Source organism: Dipodomys spectabilis, unplaced genomic scaffold (assembly GCF_019054845.1).
Source record: "Dipodomys spectabilis isolate Male_0828 unplaced genomic scaffold, ASM1905484v1 ptg000362l, whole genome shotgun sequence".
NCBI lineage: Eukaryota > Metazoa > Chordata > Mammalia > Rodentia > Heteromyidae > Dipodomys > Dipodomys spectabilis.
Window position 1 is genome coordinate 2,603,629 of NW_024871039.1, and position 6,104 is coordinate 2,609,732.

Below are 6,104 nucleotides of genomic sequence, written 5' to 3' on the forward strand. Positions count from 1 at the left end.
GCCATATCAGGTAGCTTGACTATGTGCTTATAACAAATTATTCAATAGATTTTTGAGGCATTGCAAATTCCTAACCAGTATGAATTATCTTCCTCTCTCCCTGTCATTACACATGAATATTTAAGAATTTGAACAAATTTTTTCAAGTAATATACTATAAACGTTACCACAATATCATGCGTATATCTAAAACACCCTTGAAATTAATAAACTGTACTTTCTATTGAAATATTAGTTATTTTATACTAGGAAACTTTTCGAAAAATAGACAGCCTATCTTTGAAATAAAAAAAATAGTTGAATAAAGGTTTCAGAGGGAGCTCCGGGATGATGGCGGAGGAGAAGCTGGAGGCTAAACAAGCTCTCACATAGAAAGCAGTTTTTGTTCCAGTGAATAGTCCTAAGCCAGATAATCACACCAAGTGTACCATCACAGGACAGAGAGTTAGGCCAGAGAGGGAAAATCCAGGCAAGGAGACAGATCTGAGCACTTGCCAGCTGCTGTAGCTGAGGTGGCAGCTGCTGAGGCGGTAGCGGCGGCAGCTGTAGCCACCATACCGGCAACAAAGAGAGTCCAGGATGAAGGCCCTAGAGGCGGCAGGTGAGCGGATTTCTACTCAACACCAGCAAGAACTGACAAGGAACAGACATCTTCATCCTGCAGTTTGCTCGCCGACCAGAGATGACACAGGAACCAAGATTCCGGCGTGAGTAGAAGCCTGACATCCTCACTCCTTCTCAGGGTTCAGAGGAAGGAAGGCCACCCCTCCCCTCGCCACTACCAGAGATCTCCATCTTTGATACTGACAAAGGCCTGGCTGAGCAGCTAGCTCTAACTCAGGCATTGGAAGAAAACAAGAGTAATTTAGTAGGTCACAGGAACCTAATCTGACCAGCTAGGCTCAGCTCCACCCAGGGAAAAGTCATCCAGAACAGGGCACAAGCCCCAGGAGTGGATTTCTTCGCTGATTACACAGAGACAGAGGCTGTCCCTCCCTACAGCAGCCTTGAAAATCAACTGAAATACAGTAAACATAAATCTTGAAAAAGGCTCCCGGCTGGGCTCTGTGAGTGACTCAGAAGTTAACCCCTCAGGGAAAAGCTACTATGTGCTGAAAAGCCTCAACTCTACCCAGAACCTAGCCTCAACACAGCATCTCTAAAGTAGAGGAAACAGCCATCTCCCTCTTTTGTGATACTCAAAGCAGATCCCCCTCTGGGAGGAGGATCAAAAAATCCTGGGTAAGCAGAGCATTTTTCTGCCTGCTCATACTAACCAACTTAAAAAAACCAACCAAGCCACAGCAAATTCAAACACCACAAGCAGACCAGAGACTCCAACTAGAGACAGGTTAAGGACACAAGGAAGATATAGGATCTTCCCATCCCCCCCAAAAAATCAAAGAACTTTTTTGTACCTTTTATTAAAAATTTTTTCTAAAACTTTTAAAAAATTTTTAATATTGAACTTTTTTTTGAAAAAAATTGTTTTATATTAACTTTTTTCTTCCTCTGATAATTTTTATTTTAAGGGTATAAGTGTGTGCTTTTTTTTTCTTTTTTGTTTAGCCCTACTGACCTTTTGATCTTTTTTTCTTTCCTTCTCATTCTTTGAACCTTTTCTTCTCTTTTATTCTTTGCTCATCCTCAGATATAACCGTAGTTGAATATTAGATCTTATCCCCCATTGTGTACACATTTAATCCAGAAATGTATTGCTCAGTTCAAAACCTTTTAGACTTAAATTACTTAATAATAGTACTACCTCTTTATATCTATATAATATTTTAAGCATTTTAAAAGTTTCCCACATCTCCTTTTCATCCCTACCCTTATCTTATCCTATCCACATTCTTCTCTGAATATTACGTTTTTAAATTTGAATAATTTTTAAGTGTTTCACTTTTTAATTTTTAATATTTGTTCTTCTATTTTTGCCTCTTTTTATATCTTTATCTTCTTTTCTTTTCTCTCTCTCTACTATCATTCTATCCAACCTAGTTCCCACTTTGAGATTAAGAATTAGTTAAGTTAACTCACCCTCTGCCTTTACATATCCTTCTATACCTATTTTTACCCACATCTCTCCAAACCTAATAATTTCTAGTTTGCCAAAATCTTCTTTGTGGTTCATAACCCATTAATACATAGTTGTTTGATGTTGAATAGATATATCCGTTGAACCAGAGTGTATCTGCAGACTTTGACTGAGCAACTACAGACGTTGGTTGATGCTTACCTTAAGATAGTGATCTAGCACAAAACTGGTGTTACTTTCATCCCAAATGGGCAGAGCAATCAGGGAAAACACAAGAAAAATGACAAGTCTGGGTATCTCAACTCCCACTCATGATAATCCGTAGACAGAACAGATAATAATCCAGAGGAGAGTTCACAATTAGCTCTACAAACACTACTGGTAAACATGGTAAACGAAAAGATTGAAAACCTGCAAAAGACTCAGTATGAGCATGATAGGGAGAGAGAGGAGGCAAAAAAAGGCCAATACAGGAATATAATGAGCATGAGGAAGCTACTCAAAGATTGATACAGAATTGCATGAGCAGCTTGAGAGCACTCAAACAGAAATAAAGGAATGGTGTGAGCAGCCTGAGATCTGTCAAAGAGAGCTACAGGAATCGCATGAACAGGAGGAAGCTAATCAAAGAGTAATACAGGAATTGAGAGACCAGGATGAGAATACACAAAGATAATTAAGGCATTCATGGAATCCGTAAGTTGTGAACTAAAAGAACTCAAGGAGTCCACAAAGGGAATACTGAATCTAACCCAGAAGAAGGAATTGGAGTCCAAGGAAACCATAACCAATCAACTAAGTGATTTGAGAATAAACACTGAACACCGAATTAAGGAAGTAAAGAAGTCCATACAAGATCTAAAACAAAGCTCCAACAAAGAATTTGAAGCCATCAAAGCTGACCAACTAGAAACAAAAGAAAAAAAAACAAAGTAGAATGTCTTGATAGTAGGTTAGAACTTGCAGAAGATTGAATCTCCAGGATTGAAGACAGCATGGATATTATAGAGAAAAAACATATAACCATCCAAGACAAATCCAAGAAATATGATAGATCTATTCAACATTTGGAAGACACCATCAGAAGGCCTAATCTGAAGATAATGGGTGTAGAGGAGCACTTAAAAACAAGTTAATGGTCTAGGAAATTTGTTTAACAGGATCCTAGCAGAGAACTTCCCAAACATGAAAAAAGATAGACTTATTCAGATACAATAAGTTTTAGGACTCCAAATAGACCAGACCAGAATAGGACATCCCACTGTCACATTATAATCCACAATGGATCAATTCAGACCAATGAAAAGATCCTTAAAGCTGTCAAGGAGAAAAGATGAATCACCTATAAGGGGAAACCAATTAGAATCACCTCAAATTTCTCATCAAAGACAATCAAAGCAAGAAGAACCTGGAATGATGTATGCCATGCACTACAGACAAACAACTATCAACCAAGAATACTGTACCCAGCTTACTCTCCTTCATAACCGAAGGTAAACTAAAAACCTTCCATACCAAAGAACAACTGAAACAATATATATCCACCAAACCAGCCCTACAAAAGATTCTTAATGATTTTCTACACAGAGAAAACCAACAAGACCACAATAAAGGCCAAGAAATCACACCCAAACTGAGCATCCAAGAACCATAGGAAGAACCCAGTTGCTGCAGCCCCCAAGAATGTGCACAAAATGGCAGAAACTCCCAAATACCTCTCAGTCCTATCTGTCAACATTAACGGACTTAACTCTCCAATTAAGCAACATAGACTGCCCAGTTGGATTAAAAAGCAAGATCCTTCTATCTATTCCCTTCAGGAGTCACATCTTGCCCATAAAAACAACATTTTCAACATGAAAGGCTGGAACCAAAGCAAATGGCCCCCATAAACAGGCGGGAGTTGCAATCCTAATATCAGGTAAAATAGACTTCAAATTAGAATTAGTAAGAAGTGATAAAGAAGGTCACTACATACTAATAATTAAGGGACCTCTCCTCCATGAGAATATTACAATTGTAAATACCTATTCACCAAACAAAGGAGCACCCAAATTTATCCAAGAAACACTACTTTTCCTCATATCCCACATAGATCCAAAGACATTAATTGTTGGGGACTTTAACACACCAGTTTCCCCACTAGATAGATCAACTCGAGAAATCACAAATCTAATCAACTGCATAGATCAACAAGTTTTAACAGACATCTACTGAATATTTCACCCAGCAGCATAAGAATACACGTTTTTCTCAGCAACACATGGAACATTTTCCAAAGTAGTCCACATTTTAGGCCACAAAGCAAACTTGTCCAAATTCAAAAGCATTGAACTTATACCTCTCAGACTACAAGGGAATAAAATTAGAACTCACCACCAAAAGCCACCAAAGAAAGTCCTGTAACACATGGAGGCTGAACAACACACTACTGAATCACGAGTGGGTCATGGAAGATATTAGAAAGGATATTCAAATGTTCATGATATTCAACAAAAATGAACACACAAATTACCAGCTCCTCTGGGACACAGCAAAGGCAGTACTCAGGGGCAATTTTATAGCTCTGAGTTCCTACATCAACAAAGTGGAAAGATCTGAAACCAACAGTTTAATAAGGCATCTGACCCTCCTTAAATAAGAGCAGCAATATAAACCCCAATCCAGTAGAAGGAAAGAAATTATTAAAATTAAATCAGAATTAAATAAATTAGAATCCACAAAATACCATAGAAAGTATCAACAAAAAATGAGTTGGTTCTTCTAAAAAATTAACAAAATTGACAGACCCTTAGCAAACCTTATCAGAAAAACAAGAGTACAACCCAAAAAAAAAAACCTCAGAGATTAGAATAGAAACATCACCGGAGAAACAACCAAGATTCAGAACATTATAAGGGAATACTTCTCAAAACTTTATACTAATAAATTTGAGAACATGGCAGAAATGGACCTTTTCCTAGCAAATATTGACATGCTGAAACTAAACCAAGATGAGTTAAATCATTTTAACAGGCCCATATCAAGTATTGACGTAGAAACAGCAATTAGAGTCCTCCCATCTAAGAAAAGCCCAGGACCAGATGGTTTTACAGCAGAATTCTACAAGGCATTCAAAGCACAGCTCACACAAATACTCCTCCAACTCTTCAATGAAATTGAACGAGAAAGTTCACAACCGAACTCATTCTATGAAGCCATCATAACCCTTATCCCAAAACCAGGCAGGGACTCATCAAAGAAAGAGAACTATAGACCCCACCTTGCAAATCTTTCTTGGTTTCTTTCTTTCCTTCCTTTTTAGTGCTGGGCATTGAACCCAGGGCCCTGTGCATATTAAGGAAGTTCCATAATACCAAGCAATATGGTCATTTCAATCGCTCCAATTTCACTCTTCAATTAACTGGTACCTTGTTCCTGATACTTTACGTGCCTTGATCATAATATTTAGAGATTTCTGCACTTCATAAGATTTTCTTCATTTTACAGAATATTTGTTTTCTCCCTTCCTATGTATCAAGATACTGAGCAATAAAGATTTTCTTGAACTCCCCAGGCAGAGTTCATGGCTCATTATCAGGTTCTATTTTACTATGTATATCATTATATTATTACATTTACAATAACAACTCACTTAAATAATTGTTTCTCTTCTTCAGTCTACTGGTAGATCCATGTCCAATCCTAGCTTTTATATAAACAGGAATAGAATTTTTCTCGTCTTATTTTCCACTTTTTGACATGGTGCAAATTTTCCTGATCATGTAGAATTGTTTTTATCCATGAGTATTTTTTCAGGACATTTCTGCATATTGTGCATAATACACTAAAGAGATTTCCAGCCAAAGAAAACAACTCAGAATTCTAGAGATTAATGACTGTACTCTGGGTTCTTGTGCACTTGGCACTGGATTTGGCATCTCAGTGTTACAGCAATATATATATATATATATATATATATATATATATATATATATATATATATATATATATATATATATATATAAAGTTGCTTTCTTTTTGGTTTCCCATTTTCAGCTATATGAAACATTTAAGTTGCATAGCA